The sequence below is a fragment of the Mastigoproctus giganteus genome, chromosome 14, assembly GCF_048544385.1.
Source record: "Mastigoproctus giganteus isolate SK-2022 chromosome 14, ASM4854438v1, whole genome shotgun sequence".
NCBI lineage: Eukaryota > Metazoa > Arthropoda > Arachnida > Uropygi > Thelyphonidae > Mastigoproctus > Mastigoproctus giganteus.
The window spans coordinates 12,978,814-12,996,984 of record NC_143588.1 but is presented as its reverse complement, the minus strand read 5'-3'; positions in this window follow the sequence as shown (position 1 = coordinate 12,996,984).

The window sequence follows — 18,171 nt, the reverse complement described above, 5'->3', positions numbered from 1 at the left end:
TGCAGTTTCCACAACAAACAGTATCTTTACAGGCAGTGGAAAATCTCTGGCACAACCCAAGATGGAATCCTATACTCCAGAGCAAGAGCTATGTTCAACAGACTCAAGGCATCAGCATTAAAGAGATACACTGATGCTACCTTGTCTAAAGGAAAAGCGCCATACTCATCAAGACACAGTCGCATTAATTCAAATCTTGATCTAGATAACTGGATGGACTACATTTCAAGATTCAATACCAATTCCGCCTCTGCTGAAATTCCTCTCCAAAACTCCCAATTTGCTCCTACTGATGACCTTTCCACAATTTCCATCACAAGACAGCAACTGATATATGCTATTAACTCCCTGCGACCATCTAGTACCGCAGGCCGTGATAAGACACCTAATTTCATAATTAAATGCCTTAGCCCCTATATCCTAGATGCATTACTCTCAATCTACAACTCTATTCTTTCCACACGAGTTTTCCCTGCTCAGTGGAATGAATACTCTATGAGGCCACTGCTTAAGGTCAAAGCACCAACAAGCCTAAAAGATTTCAGACCAATCTCAACTTCTTCCACCCTCCTCAAACTTCTAGAAAAGGTACTCCTTCCGGCATTAAACAAACAGCTGATGCCACAGAAGCCGAAACAGTTCCATTTCGCAGTAGAAAATAGATCCACCATAACAAACCTCATGGCCGCACAGACATCAATTCTTCAAGCCTTCGAAACTAAATCTGAATTAGCTATAGTGTACGCTGACATTGAAGCTGCTTTTGACAGCCTAGATGCCACAGCCCTTCTCAGACTCCTGCAATTCTTCTTCAGGATTAATGGAGACCTACTAGCTTTCCTCACCGCCTTATTGAAGAATAGAAGTGTCCACCTCACTTTGAAGAAAACCCACTTTACAAGAAAAATTGATCCAGGAGTCCCTCAAGGTGGTGTCCTGTCTGGCCTTCTCTTCTCAGCGATTCTGATTCCTTTCATGAGGCATCGTGATGATGCTCTAATATATGCCGACGATATAAAGTTTCTTATCTTAATCCCACCGTCTGCAAACCTAATGGAAATTACATCTTCCATCACAGAGAACTTGACCACTCTTTCAACTTACTTGAAGATGTTTGGATTAAACCTTAATCCATCAAAATCTGCAATAATGACTTACTCATTGAAACAGCAACCAACAATAATTCAACCTTCAGTTTTAGGTACTCTAATTCCAGTGGTTACCTGCCATAAAGATCTCGGGGTCTATTTTGATCCGAAGCTGAAATTTAATGATCACACAGAATACCTCCGGAAGCGTTTTAACACCCTACGCTGGAAAGCGAAACAACACTTACTTCATTCCAACGATGCCGCAACCACTACCAGATATCTTCAAGCCACTGTTTATCCGGCTATTTTATACGCTGCTGAAATTTGGGCATCTGCGTCGCCTTCACTTCAAAAACCGGTGTTCTCGTGTGAATACTGGACCCTGAAATGTGCCACAAATAAGCATCGCCGACCCCCTCAATTGAGAACAACTGACATGGCTGAGCAGCTAAATGTACCCAGGATCCCGAGGTTAATTGACAGCAGACATTTAATGACTTCAGTAAAAATGTACACAGGAGTAATAAACGCCCCAAACATCTGGGATTTCTGTCAGTGGCACAATCCTACGCCATCCTTGAGGTGAGAGCCCACACTAATCCTCAAATACAACCGGTTGAAACTGTGTAGTCGGTTCCTACCTGCCAAGGCACTCCCCAAAATTCAGGCACTGCTCCGTCTTGGAGTCGACCTTCAGAAATTAGCTACCGACTACAAATACCGTCACATGCTCCTCGAGTGGATTCCATCTGTTTAACTAGGATAATTTCCTCCATATGACGTTTAGTCCTCATTTTTCATTATTATAATTTACATGTTTGTAACTCATAATTTCCATGTAACGGGTTTTTTTTTTTTGCCAATTAATTTCATTTATAATTTCATTTATAATGTAAGACTCCTGGCCATGTCGCCGTGTTGAGTATTATTGTCTCTAGTACATGTCCTGTACTTATTAGCAATAAAGAATTTATTTATTTATGACTTATGGAAGTGAAACTTGGGCACTCACCAAAAGAATGGAAGAGAAGCTGAGAACTACACAGCGAAGAATGGAACGAATTATATTGGGAATCAGACTGTTAGATAAGAAGAGAAACACATGGATTAGGCAGCAAACTCAAGTAAAGGACATTCTTATCAAAACTAAAGAACTAAAATGGTCTTGGGCAGGACACATTGCTCGAAGACATGATGACAGATGGACTAAGAAAATAACAGAATGGTACCCAAGTGGAGCTAGAAGAAAACCTGGAAGACAAAGGCGGAGATGGATAGATGAAATTCATGAGTTTTTGGGTAGTAAATGGTTGGCCAGTGCTCAAAACAGAAGGAACTGGAAAGTTGCTGGAGAGGCCTTCATCCTGCAGTGGATTGAAAATGGCTGATGATGATGATGACTATAGAGAATTATACAAGGAGTGAAGGAATGATGCCAACAGTGGAGAAGATGGATCACAAATTAGTAACACATACAACATATCCGATATCCTTCCTGATGAGGTAGAACATGCGTTGAAGAAAATAAAGAATCAGAAAGCCTCGGGGGAAGATGAAGTTATTGAAGAGTTGTTAAAATGGAGGAAGAGACATGACACAAAACCTGGCAAGACTCTTCAGAAATGCATTAGAAAAGGTTTGATGCCTAAGGAGTGGAATAATCCAATCATAGTTTTGCTGCATAAGAAAGGAGATAAATCAGAAATTGGAAATTATAGATAGAAACTAGCTTGTTATCCCACATCTACAAGCCGTTCACAAGGGTCATTACTAACAAATTAGAAAGAATACTTGATGAGAATCAACCGAAATAGCAAGCTGGCTTTAGGACAGGATTCTCAACTATGGATCACCTTCACATAATGTCACAGCTAATGGAGAAAGCAAATGATTATAAAATACCATTATGCCTGGCATTTGTGGATTACAAAAAGCCATTTGACTCCATACAGCATAAGGCAATGTTTCAGGCACTGGAAACAAGACATAGGTACTTCATATATTATGATTTTAAAGAAAATATATGAGAACGCTACCTACTTTATTAGACTAGATAAAGACAGTAGCAAATTTAAAATTGAAAAAGGAGTTCGATAGGAGACACAATATCTCCCAAGTTGTTTACTGCTGCCCTTGAGGAAGCTTTCAGAAGATTAGACTGTTTGCAGAAAGGAGTCAATGTGAATGGAGAGTACCTAAACCATTTACGATTTGCAGATGACATTGTGGTCATAAGCCACAATCCCAAAGAATTAGAGGAAAATCTTAATCAGTTAAGCGATTTTGGACTAAAGATGAATATAGCTAAAACAAAAGTAATAATGAACAAGTATGCCATAGAAAGGGATAAATCATTGAAGGAGCAGTAATTGAAAAGGTGGAGTCATATACTTATCTGGGATAAGTCATTAGCTGTAATAATCATAAATGGCTGGAAGTTGAGAGAAGAATAAATTTTGGATGGATAGCATTCAGAAAATGTAGTCCCGTACTGAGGAGCAATATCTCAAATTGTCTGAAATGTAAAATAATGAACCAATGTATACTTCCCCACCATGACTTATGGAAGTGAAACTTGGGCACTCACCAAAAGAGTGGAAGTGAAGCTGAGAACTAACACAGCGAAGAATGTAATGAATTATATTGGGAATCAGACTGTTAGATAAGAAGAGAAACACATGAATTAGGCAGCAAACTCAAGTAAAGGACATTCTTATCAAAACTAAAGAACTAAAATGGTCTTGGGCAGGACACATAGCCCGAAGACATGATGACAGATGAACTAAGAATAAGAAAATAACAGAATGGTGCCCAAGAGGAGCTAGAAGAAAACCTGGAAGACAACGGAGATGGACAGATGAAATTCATGAGTGTGTCAGTAGTAAATGGATGGCTATTGCACAAAACAGAAGGAACTGGAAAGTTACTGGAGAGGCCTTTGTCCTGCAATGGATTGAAAATGGCTGATGATGATTGTCTGTGGATGGAAAGTCAAATCTCACTGGATATTAATGTGTTCATCTTCGATATTTTATGAAATTAATACACATATAAAAAACAGTGTTGCTTTGATTCAGTTACGGTGCTTTGCTGCTAAGGTTGCAAACTGGGATAACTTTGGAAAAAAGTCTTCAGCTGGCTATGATCACAGTCTCTGAGTTATCTAACATGACAGGAGGTAACTCTGTAGAATTTTCGCAAAAGTTATCTATGATGTGTGTGTGTGTGTAGCTGCTATGAAACAGAAATAAATAAAACATAGACTGAAAAAAACAGGTTAATAAGGCTAAGAAGCAATTTCAGAAGAGCAAACGTTGGGAAAGTGCCTCGAAAGTTACTCGATTAAAGAAAGACTATCAAAGTCTTTGTAACGAATACGTCCATGTTATCGCTAAACAGAAATATGACTACTGGAAAACGGTGAAAACAGCAGGAAAATAATGACCCTTGGGGACTGGTTTATAAAATATGTACTGGCAAATTCAGAGTAGCTGATGATGTTATATATTCTATTGACAAGGGCCTACTGAAACATGTAATTGGGAAGATTCCATGAGTGCAATCTAAGATCATCGTATAGGTAATGATAGAGTGAGTGAAGCGAGCTTTTTTTTAGTCACAGAACACGTTTCATCTCACAACATATTCACTGAACACTTACAAAACACAAGTTTAGAGGGAACCAAAGAACTATTTGCTAATATTTTATTACATATTACACACTGCGCATCAGGAGCATCTTTATTTCCAACACATGTAAAGCCGAAATTCAAATAACTGTCATTATACTTTCGTTTGGTCTTTTATTAGTTGGTTCCTGTTTTTTCACTTTGAATTTTTGGGGAACAAAAGGGTGCAATTGTTCTTCCTCACTTTGACATGTGACAATATTGTGTTTGTTTTCATTGACCACAGTTGCACTACTAGAAGTACTTTGCTTCTCTTTTTAAAGTTCCTTTGTTTCAACCACAAATCCATGGTCACATATTTTAATAATAATATTTCAAAACACTAATAATTATCAAAAACATTATACAAGGAGTTCAATTATGATATCAGTTTGCTTCCTCCTCTCCTTCAACCCATGTACTCCAGGCTAAATTACATACAAATGGCATATTAGAGCACTACATTGCTACTTTTTTGTAGATGTCATTACCTCTACGCATACTTCTCTATGCAAAAGCCTGCCAAAATAAAAAATTACAATGATACAAAAGTGGTGGTGTATGCTACAAATTTGCAAAATTTATTTATTTTTTTTTTTAATTATTAATTACGATTTTTCACGGAACACTTGTTCACATCTCATGGAACACAGTTTGGGAAACACTGATCTAGAACGTCGTCATGTCATATGCATGCATTGAATGAGTCTTATGGTAATGATACTGAAGAATCCTTTACCCATGATGAACTTCTCACTGTTCTTAAGTCCATTAAAAATAACAAATGTCCAGGTATGGACCTACTGGACCACAAACACCTAAAGTTCCATACCTGGACAGGAACTGAATTATAAATATACCTTGGGAATTTTTGTAGAATTTGCTAGTGCCTTTGATTCCATTAGTTGGGTCAGTGTATTGATGATGTTGTGCATGGCTAAATGTTCTTTTAATATTTTCTCTGTAATTAAAGATTATTTTAGGGATCGCACAGTAACAGTTAAGTCAAATTTTGGATCAATTACATGTCGTGTGACTCGAGGCTGTCTGCAGGGATCTGTCTTTGGCCCTTTAATGTGGAACTTGGTTTTGGAAGATTGATTCAAGAGAGAATTTAACCACTCCCATACAATAGCTTATGCAGATGATATGGTAATACCTGTGCACAGAAATTCCAGAAAGCAGCTTGAAATGAGATCTCATTGCACATTGAAACAATTATGCAAATGGTGTAGAGTACATAGGTTGACAATCACTACATTCAAAACTAAAATCATGATGTTGAAGGGTAAGCTGATTCTTAGAAGACGTCCTCTCTTAAGGTTCAATAGTATTTCCTTATGTTGCAGTGTGGTTAATGTTCTGAAAGGAATATACTGGCTTTACTGTTTTATAAGTGTAAACATGCTAAGGTTTTTGCAATAATCAACAAAAGTTGCTCTTTCAAAATAATTACGTATAAGCACTCTTAATTTCTTTACTTCTTTCTATACTAAGATAATGTAAGGTATGATATTGAATCTTACTGTTACACAATATTTCTTCAAACATTTATCTATATTCTGTTTATTGTTTTTGCATGGATTACAAATATTCAACAGCAAGTAATATTCAGGGTTACAGACCCCCTAGTTAGCAGGTGTACAATTATGCATAAAAACCATATAGTGCTTATTTTAAAGTCAACTTATCAGCTTTTAAACACTGAGCTGCACAAATCTAGTTATGCTGATGACAAAAATGAAACTTAGCAATCTTTGTTATTACATGTGAGTTGATTCAATTTCTCCATAGTACAATGTTATCTTTCTCTTTTCAGCTAAATTAACATGTTAGCCTATTTTTCACAAACATACCACCAAAATAAAACAAATTCTTAACATTTAAAGTAAAAGAAGTGAGAAAATTCTCTGCAGAGAATTCTCTACTGTAAAAATTTCTCTTGATTAATACTGACACGTTCTTAGCTCAGAAGAATTTTAAACAGGTTTAAAACAAAGTTTTAAACCTGTTTAAAACAAAGCAGCCACATTTTGGTCCCTCGAACTTCAAATTAACCAGGTTTTGTTGTATTTCTAAATCAGATACCTAATCTGTTGGTAATGATACTCTACAATAAAATAAATAAATCATGGATTTACCTTCTCAACTGATAATGTATCTGCATTCCTTGCTTCCTGTTCTACAACCTCATGTTTAGTCAAAGACAGAATAACTTTTTCTTTCTCTTGTAGCTGAAGCTGCAAATTATTAATGGCAGCCTCTGAATTCTTCAGAATTTCAGTATGTTCTTTCTCCTTCCTTTCCAACAAACCTTTAGTTTCTTCCAACTGTTTTTTGAGTATAATCATTTTTCCTCGATTTCTTGAATCAGATAATTCAAGAGTAGAATTACCTTCTTCCTGAAACAAAAAATTACAAATAAGGCCTGAGGCTAAAATGCAAATTATGAACTGGCCTAAAATGAAATTTATTAATTTATTTTATTTCTCTTTCACCTACACTTTATTTAGAAGTATTAATAATCTAATAACTAAGTTGATAAATACTGTGAACAGTTTCTTGTGCAATGTTATTTCTATAAATAACATTGCACAAGTTACAATCACAGCAGGTGCTAACCAAAAGCCAGCATCACTTGTTTAGAAACAACAAAGGCAAGAAGTTTTAAGCTGTCTGAGCATTTTTGAGATTTGCACAGGAAAAAAAAATAATAATAAAAAAAAAAAAAAAAAATATATATATATATATATATATACAGTGGATTCCGATTATTTGGGCCACCGGTTAATCGGGGCAGTCTTTTATTTGGGGCAAATCTTAAAAAACAGAAACCAACCGAGAAAATAGCCAGGGTTTACTTCACTTAATTGGACAGCATGCCGTTTAATCGGGGCAGGAGACCGCAGCACTGGAGATTACCCTACAATTGTCTCTGATGGTACCACGTGGTTCAGTCGAAATTCTGGAGGTCACAACCATAAAACAATTAGCAGTCACCTGTTTATTGGGCTTTTCTGTTAGTGAAATCTATCATAAACGGACAGTAAACTTGATCTTACTGAATTTGCGATAATACCGACAGCTGGAATTCTATGGATTATTATGGTGAAATGTGCTTACCCTTCCATGGAATCTTCTATCATATAAAAAAATTAATTTTCAGATCTTCTCTTCATTCCTATTTTTAAAGCTTTGTAACTCGTTACTCCGTTCTCACTTGTCTCACTTGCGCATATCGTGTTACTTGCAATTTGTGTGTGCCGTATTCTTTGTTATTGATTACTTATCTTTTTACTGTTTTAAATTTTAACCCCCGCCCACAAATGTCAGTGAACAGAAATGTCAACTAGTTCGTATGTACATATTACAGTACGTATTAATTATTCCGATTATCACGTATATTCTTCCGATTTTCACGTATCAATTTTTTAATTGGTAAGGTAATAAAAGGTAAATTTGTGCTTAATATATCTTTATTTTTATAGCCTGTGGATTTCCTCCTATTTTCCCTAATTAGAATCGCTGTTTAATAGAATTAAAATTCAATTGACAAACGTGATCACAATGACCGGCACTTACTACATATCGTATAGTGAACGGTACTTTACTATGGTGAGTTCGTCGTAACGTGATTTGATTGTACAGTGAACCAATTGTAAAGTGGGGGGGTATGTTGTATTTTTAACTATTTACGTGAAACTTCGGATAATTGGGGCAGCCACTTAATCAGGCCAAAATGCACTAGCCCCGATGTGTCCCCGATGTTATAGACAAAAAGATAATTATCAGTGTATTTGTGTATTTGGTAGGGGAGTTGAGCTATCAAGTATAATAACCATGGAAGAATTGAGAGAACCTATATGCTAAAAATACAAATTACCTGAAATAAAATGCAATTAATATAAGCATAATTATTGTAAGTACCTAAAGTGTCAGTCCTAGAACTTTAACTACTTCATCAGGGGGGTCAGCAGCAAAAATCGTAGGAGCCACCACAATAAGCCAGGTCTTTGTTTCTGTTATTATGTACACGTAAAAAAGTATCGTATATATCACAGCCAGCCCAACAGAGACCAGAAGGGAGAATAAAAGAATAAATAAACTTTAAAAAATAAAAATAAAAAATAATAATAATAATAAATAAATAAGTTCATGCTGGTAGAATCCTGTGGAAAAAAAATGAAATATAAAATCAAAGAAATCTAAGAGATGGAGCAAAACAAAAATACTTACTGTCTGTATGGACCAGAAGATGTAGAAAGTCAGTGGGGACTAAAGGAGAAAGCAAATGTTCGCGTGTGGTGTATATATGTCGGTTGAAGTAGCCCCGTGTGGGTTGGGGAAGGTTCATAAACAGGAACTGTACCCGTGTGACGGGGATGTGAGCAATTAAACAGATGAGGCAAAAAGAGAAACAAAAACTAACAAAGTAGTGTGGAAAAAAACAACTAAACTGTATTGTTGTTATTTGGTTTTTAGGAGCATTAGAAACTAAGTCCATATTGCTCCAAGGATATGCGGTGGTCATTCCCTGACCTTTCCGCATCCTCCTTATTTGGTGGTAATGGGCTCGAACCCCAGTCTAATCAAGAAGCGTGTGCTACGCACTGCTGCTCCTGCCCACCTGGCTACAGAGGTGGCATTAAACTTTGTAATAGAAGAAACAAGTAGCAATAGTAGAGAAAAAGCATCTCGATATTGCTTTCGGCCAGCTTAATTGCTCGCGAGAAATAAAATGTAGTAAAAAAGAACAGTAGAAAGTAATTGGAATGCAGGTGAATAAAGTAGTGCTCGGGCTGTCCAGGGTTGCATACCCGTACCATAGTTGGTCCCTGGACAGATATGACTGGACAATTGCCTCATGTGTTTAAGTCAATAATGGCAATATTAATGAAATTAAAACCGAAATATTATTTTTAAGATAAAAAATAAAATAAGCAATAACAAAGACAGGACAAGACAAATAACATAATACACATCCATATATAGACAAACTATGGGCACAAGCTTTCCACATTGTGAGATATACCTAATATATATACACCACGACAGAGTCTTGGGGGTATAAAACTGTACAATATGTATAGGCCCGAAAGGAAGTTAGTCTACTAACATATTGTTTAGAACTAAGTCGTAGTTTGTAATGTTTTTAAATTTAATAATTTTAAATGTTTTTTTAAAGTGATGGTAGAGGAAAGCAGCCAGGAATTTATTTTGTAGTAATTTATTGTAGAGTATTTTAATGTTGTCTGAAAATAGACTGATGCTTTTGCATAATTGTTGCAATTCTTATACATTGGGAAAGAATTATGTTTGCATGAAATTTTTTAGAAATGTTAGAATGCCAATGGGTAAGACTGACTACATTGAAGCTAAAAGCATCACCTATTGTATATGTTGATAGCAGCATGAGGGATGTTGATATTTATGTCTAGGTAGTTGGCTGAAAGGTCATTATTATTTGTTTTATCCAGGATCAGTTCTGAGGGGTAAAAACCTACAGTCCTGTTTAAAAGTAGGGTAGTTGAAAATTATCAAGTCATCAATGTGGTAGTAGTAGTGGCATGTGATGCAAGAAAGCAAGTGTAGGAGCTTATGCAGCATCAGCCAAAAAAAAAAAAAAAATCACACCATTCCCTCTAAATGCCTGTCCAGTTCCTCCTTAAATTTATTCAACCTATCAACTTCCACAACGACAGATGGAAGTTTGTTCCAGCAATTAACCACCCGCTGGCTAAAGGCAAATTTCTGCACATCTATTCTACATCTATCCTTTCTTAATTTGAATTTATGCCCCTTAGGTTCGTAATCCGAACAAGTGGAAGGATCCCATTAGAATTCAGCGTGCTCAACCCATTCAAGGCCTTATACACTTTAGCATTAGCATTAGCATTAGCATTAGTAGAGGCATTTGATGCAAGAAAGCAAGCTTATGCAGCATCAGCCAAAAAAAAAAAAAAAAAAAAAAAAAAAGTAACATAAATAAATAAAAATAACCACTTCCACTTCACCCCTCTGTTCGTTCGAAATACCTGTCCAGCTGAGCCTTAAACTTATTTAGGCTATCAACTTCCACGACAAGGGATGGAAGTCTGTTCCACCCACCAACCACCCGCTGGCTAAAGGCAAATTTCCGCACATCTATCCTACATCTGTCTTTCCTCAATTTGAATTTATGCCCTCTCAGGTGATTTTTCTGAGCTAGAGGAAGAATCCCATCAGCATTGAGCATGCTCAAACCATTCAAGGCTTTGTACACCTCTATCAGATCACCCCGCTGGTGCCTAGTTTCCAGACACTGTAATTTGCAAAACTTAAGCCTTTCTTCGTAAGAGAACCCCTTTGTCCCATTCACCAATCTAGTTGCTCTTCTCTGTACTCGTTCCAGCAGCTCTACATCCTTCCTGAAATGAGGCCTCCAGGCCTGTATACAGTACTCTAGGTGTGGCCTGACCATTGCCTTATACAAGGGAATAATCACCTCCTTATCCCTGCTAGAAAAATTTCTATATATCATTGACAATACACCATGAGCTACTCTTGCAGCTCGTCTGCACTGCTCAGAGAACTTCATATCTGCCTGCACCACCACCCCCAGGTCCCTTTCATTCTCTACCACTGTCAGTGTAGTACCACAGAGTTGATACGTTGCTCTGGGGTTGCTGTTTCCCATATGTAGTACTTTACATTTGTCAATGTTAAACTTCATTTGCCACCTCGAAGCCCATCTGCTCAACCTTTCCAAATCCTGTTGCAGCAGCATAGTGTCAGTAGTGTCCTTGACAACCCTGCCAACCTTTGTATCGTCTGCAAACTTGGACATTAAGCCTGATATACCATCATCAATATCATTTATAAATACAGAAAACAATAAAGGCCCCAATACTGAACCCTGAGGGACTCCACTAATAACATTAGTCCACGATGAGCAGTGTCCATTGATTACCACTCTCTGTCTTCTCCCCCTCAACCACCCCTTTATCCATAGCAGCAACTTGCCTCCAATGCCACACTGCTCCAATTTGTGCAGCAGTCTTCCATGTGCAACAGTATCAAAAGCCTTTCTAAGATCCAAGTATATAATATCAAAGTTATTCCCTGCATCCAGTTCTTTTGTGACTGCATCATAGTATCCAATCAAATTGGTCAGGCAAGACTTCCCCTTAACAAAACCATGCTGTGTCCTAGCTATAACTGAAGTCTTGTCTAGATGATCCTGCAGTGCTTCTTTCACCAGTGCCTCCATTAATTTTCCGGGAACAGAAGTTAAACTCACAGGTCTATAATTACTTGTGTCAGCCTTTGATCCCCCTTTGTGAATTGGGGTCACATTTGCACATCTCCAGTCAATGGGTACCTCCCCTGAGTCCAAGGAAGCTCTCATAATTATGGCTAAGGGTTTGCTTACCTCCTTTGCTGCCTCCTTTAATATAACTGGATAGATCCCATCCACCCCAGGTGCCTTTCTTGTGTTTATCTTCAACAATTTCTCCTCCACTTTGCTCTCAGTTATTACAAGATTCTCTAGCTTACTGCTAGAGTTGAATACACCTCTGGCATTCCCCTCGCTGAATAACTCCTCATGTGTGAATGTCGATGCAAAATATTCATTTAGTTTGTTAGCTACCCGAGCAGGGTCATCAACAGTTGACCCATCGATCTCAAGTGGACCAATCTGATTCATCCCCTTCCTTCTAGAGTTTACATAAGTAAAGAACTCTTTGCTGTTTTTCTTCGCATCCCTTGCCAAGGATCTCTCGTAATCTGCCTTCGCCTGCCTAACCTCCTTTGTAACTTGGTTACAGATCAACTTGTATCTATCATAGGCATCCGTGTCACGTGTTAATTTGTATGTATCCCATGCATTTTTCTTCTCTGCCATATGCCTCATTAGTTCATCTGACAACCATTTAGGCCTAAACCTTGAACAATATTTCTTAGTTGGTATGTAAAGCCTAGTAGCTTCCACGATAAGTTCTTTGAATGCTTCCCATTTTGAATTTGCTGTTGGCAATATCATCAGTTGATCCCACTGTATAGAATTTAAATACTGTCTCAGTCCATTGTAGTCGCCTTTACGAAAGCAATACCCCTTCCCTTTACCCCTAATGGTAGTTACCTCTTTGAGTAACTCCCACTTCAGCACACTGTGATCACTGCCACCAAGTGGTTCATTTATCTGCAGATTCTGAATGCATGAAGAATCACTACTGATAATCAAATCAAGAGTATTACTCCCTCTAGTTGCCTCCCGAACATGCTGATGTAGAAAACAATCATCCAATAAATCCACAAAAGCCTTGCTACTGTGTGAGTGACCAGCCCCCAAATTCCAGTCAATATCTGGGAAATTAAAATCCCCCATTATAAGACTCTCTGATTTACTGGCCCACTCTATTTCTCCGAACAGTTTCTTATTATACTCATCAGAGTCATTAGGCCTATAGCACACTCCTACTCTCAATTTTGATCTCCCAATGCTTATGTCACACCAAACTGACTCGACACTGCACTGTCCAGCGATGTCGACTGGCTTCACTTCCTTGGATTTTATGTGTTTCTTAATTAATAGCATAACCCCTCCTCCCTTCCTATCCTGTCTATCCTTTCTGTACACATTGTACTCCCCAAATTCCAGTTCTGCATTTCTTATATCTGTGTGACACCACGTCTCTGAAATCCCCACAATATCTGCCTTTGATGTTTTGAGCAATACCTCAAATTCATCAAATTTATTTACTAAACTCCTAGCATTGGTGTACACACAAGTATACATGCACCTGTTCTTTTTCTTAGCTACCCTAACACAACCCATGTGTTTACTTGTACCCCAATGATTCCCAGCAGTCTCTGAAATATCCTGCATCTTATTTTCCAGGCTGCGGCTCATTCCAATAGAAGCAGTGCAAGAATCACTTTCACCTCTGCCAGTGGCTACTGTTAATCTATTAGTCCTTGTATCCCCCCAATCTAGCAGTTTTCCGACCCACCTAACATTGCCTCGATAGCATCAGCAAACATTCTTGCACCCTTTCTATTTAAGTGTATCCCATCCCTGTAGAAGCAGTCTCTCCTGTTAACAAGTACAGACCAGGCTGAAAAAAATTCTACCCCTTGAGCCCTGCACAATCTTTCCAGGGCCGAATTGATTGACAGGGCTCTCATCATATACTCCCTCCTATCGTGTCTGGGCAGAATTGCAGACACTTTCAATTTCAACCCTAATTCACGGCTTTTTTTCATCAGTGACCTGTACTTGTCAAGTAATTCCGCCGGTCTCCTACTCTTAATGTCATTAGTGCCAACGTGTACAACTATATCACCTTTTGTGCCCTTAAAAGATGATATCCGCTCTACAACGTCATCAACTTTTGCCCCTGGCAGACATACCCTGGTCCTATTCCACCTATCCTTTTTACAAAGCATGTTTCCCGTTTCCCTGACAATAGAGTCACCAACAACTACTAGTTCCTTTGGGACCAGCGCATTCTGCCTTGGGGGTTGCCGCTGTGTTCCGCGATGACCAAGTGCAAGCTCTGGCATTGGTGTGGGCAGCTGAGAGCTTGATGGGCCCCTCACTTGTAATCCTTCGAGGGCATCCACCCTATCCTTCAAGCTCTCATATAGGCCCATAACAACGCTGAGTTGTCGCCTTATCTCCTTACACTCCTTGCATCGCACACACACAAAGACATCCCCCATGGCAGTATCATGTCCCATACTTGACTGCTCCGCAAACATCAAGCAAATAGTGCATCTTACAAGGCTGTGATTCAGAGGACAACTGCCCCCCTCAGTTCTCCCCTGGGCCACAGCATTCCCATTAGCTTGAGCCCTTTGCTTTGCTGCTCTGGTTTGAGTCATGATTTAGATTTACTTTCAATAAAATTTCAATTTCTGTACAAAATTAAATCCTAAACTTGTATCCAAACACAGTTATAACGCTATATTTATGTTTCAGTAACGAGTGTTATCTACGGAATATTTACGTTTCAGTAACGAGTGTTATCTACGAAATATTTACGTTTCAGTAACGAGTGTTATCTGCGAAATCCCTTTATATAACTTTCGTATCAAGTTATGTATTAATTTCTACATCTATCCTTTCTTAATTTGAATTTATGCCCCTTAGGTTCGTAATCCGAACAAGTGGAAGGATCCCATTAGAATTCAGCGTGCTCAACCCATTCAAGGCCTTATACACTTCAATCAGATCACCACGCAGGTGCCTAGTCTCCAGCCACTGCAATTTGCAGAACTTATGCCTCTCTTGGTAAGAGAATCCCTTCATTCCCTTTACCAATCTTGTTGTCTTCTCTGTACATGCTCAAGTAAATTTACATCCTTCATAAAATGAGGCCTCCAGACCTGTCTAGGTAGTTGGTATGCAGTACTCAAGGCGTGGCCTGACCACTGCCTTATACAGAGGGATAATCACCTTTTCCTTGCTAGCAAAATTCCTATATATCATTGACAAAACCCCATGACCTGCCCTGGCAGCTTGTCTGCATTGCTCAGAAAACTTCATATCTAACTGCACAATTACTCCCAGGTCTTTTTCATTTTCTACCACCTTAAGTGTAGTACCACACAGTTGATACGTTTCTCTGGGATTACTTCTACCCATATGCAGTACTTTGCATTTGTCAAGGTTAAACTTCAGTTGCCACTTCTTAGCCCATCTGCCCAAATTATCCAGATCCTGTTGCAGTAGCACACTGCCATTACTGTCATTAACAACCATGCCAACCTTTGTATCATCTGCAAACTTCGACATTAAGCCTGATATACCTTCATCAATATCATTGATAAATATACAAAACAACAGTGGACCTAACATCGAACCCTGTGGGACTCCACTAATAACATTAGTCCAAGAACAGCAGCACCCATTGATTACCACCCTCTGTCTTCTCTCACTTCACCATCCTTTTATCCATTGTAGCAACTTACCCTTAATACCATTCTGCTACAATTTGTACAATAGTCTTCCATGCGCAACAGTGTCAAAAGCTTTCCTGAAATCCAAATATATGATATCAAAATTATTTTTTGCATCCAGTTCCTTTGTAACTACATCATAATATCCTATCAAATTTGTCAGACAAGAATTTCCCTTAACAAACCCATGCTGTGTCTGAATTATTGCTGCAGTCTTGTCTAGATGATCCTGCAATGCATCTTTAACCAGTGACTCCATTATTTTACCCAGAACAGAAGTTAAACTAACTGGTCTGTAATTACTCGTGTCACCCTTTAATCCCCCTTTGTGAATTGGGGATACATTTGCACGTCTCCAGTCCGTGGGAACCTCCCCTGAGTCCAAGGATGCTCTCATAATTATGGCTAAGGGTTTGCTTAGTTGCTTTGCCGCCTCCTTTAATGAGCAGAAGCCTGAAAAACAAGATGCAGGATATTTCAGAGACTGCTGGTAGTCATTGCGGTACAAGTAAACACAAGGGTTGTGTTAGGGTAGCTAAGAATAAAAACAGGTGCATGTATACCTGCGTGTACACCAATGCTAGGAGTTTGGTAAATAAATTTGATGAATTTGAGGTATTGCTCAAAACATCAAAGGCAGATATTGTTGGGATATCAGAGACGTGGTGTCACACAGATATAAGTAATGCGGAACTGGAATTTGGGGAATACAATGTGTATAGGAAGGATAGACAGGACAGGAGGGGAGGAGGGGTTATGTTATTAATTAAGAAACACATAAAGTCCAAGGAAGTGAAGCCAGTCGACATCGATGGACAGGGCAGTGTCGAGTCAGTTTGGTGTGATATAAGCATAGGGAAATCAAAATTGAGAGTAGGAGTGTGCTATAGGCCTAATGACTCTGATGAGTATAATAAGATATTGTACAGGGAAATAGAGTGGGCCAGTAAATCAGAGAGTCTTATAATGGGGGATTTTAATTTCCCAGATATTGACTGGAATTTGTGGGTTGGTCACTCGCACACTAGCAAGGCTTTTGTGGATTTATTGGATGATTGTTTTCTACATCAGCATGTTCGTGAGGCAACAAGAGGGAGCAATTCTCTTGATCTGATTATCAGTAGTGATTCTTCATGCATTAAGAATCTGCAGATAAATGAACCACTAGGTGGCAGTGATCACAGTGTGTTGAAGTGGGATTTACTCAAGGAGGTAACTACCATCAGAGGTAAAGGGAAGGGTTTTTGTTTTCGTAAAGGCGACTATGATGGTCTGAGACAGTATTTAAATTCTATACAGTGGGACCAACTGATGATGTTACCAACAGCAAACTCAAAATGGGAAGCATTCAAGGAACTAATCTTGGAGGCTACAAGGCTTTACATACCAACTAAGAAATATTGTTCAAGGTTTAGGCCTAAATGGTTGTCAGATGAACTAATGAGACATGTGGCAGAGAAGAAAAATGCATGGGATACATACAAATTAATGGGTGACATGGAAGCCTATGATAGATATAAGTTGGTCTGTAACCAAGTCACAAAGGAGATTAGGCAGGCAAAGGCAGACTACGAAAAATCCTTGGCAAAGGATGCAAAGAAAAACAGAAAAGAGTTCTTTACATATTTGAACTCGAGAAGGAAAGGGATGAATCAGATTGGTCCACTGGATATTGATGGTTCAACAGTTGAGGATCCTGCTCAGGTGGCTAACAATCTAAACGAGTATTTTGCATCTACATTCACGCATGAGGAGTTATTCGGGAAGGAGAATGATGTAGGTAAAGTAAACATTGGCAGTGAGCTGGATGATTTTGTAATAACTGAGAGGAAAGTGGAGGAGAGATTGTTGAGGATAAACATAAAAAAGGCACCTGGGGTGGATGGGATCTATCCAGTTATATTAAAGGAGGCAGCAAAGGAAGTATGCAAACCCCTAGCCATAATTATGAGAGCTTCTTTGGACTCAGGGGAGGTACCCATAGACTGGAGATGTGCAAATGTAACCCCAATTCACAAAGGAGGATCAAAGGCTGACACAAGTAATTATAGACCTGTTAGTTTAACTTCTGTTCCAGGTAAATTAATGAAGGCACTGGTTAAAGAAGCACTGCAGGAACATCTAGACAAGAATTCAGTTATAGCTCAGACGCAGCATGGTTTTGTTAAGGGCAGGTCTTGCCTGACCAATTTGATTGGATACTATGATGTAGTCACAAAAGAACTGGATGCAGGGAATAGCTTTGATATTATATATTTGGATCTTAGAAAGGCTTTTGATACTGTTGCACATGGAAGACTGCTGCACAAATTGGAGCAGTGTGGCATTGGAGGCAAATTGCTGCTATGGATAAGGGGATGGTTGAGTGGCAGAAGACAGATTGATTGGTTGGTTGGTTGGGTTTTATTGGCGCATCAGCAACTAAGGCTATAATGTGCCAAAACCTTGTCATAAAAAAAGTAAAAAAC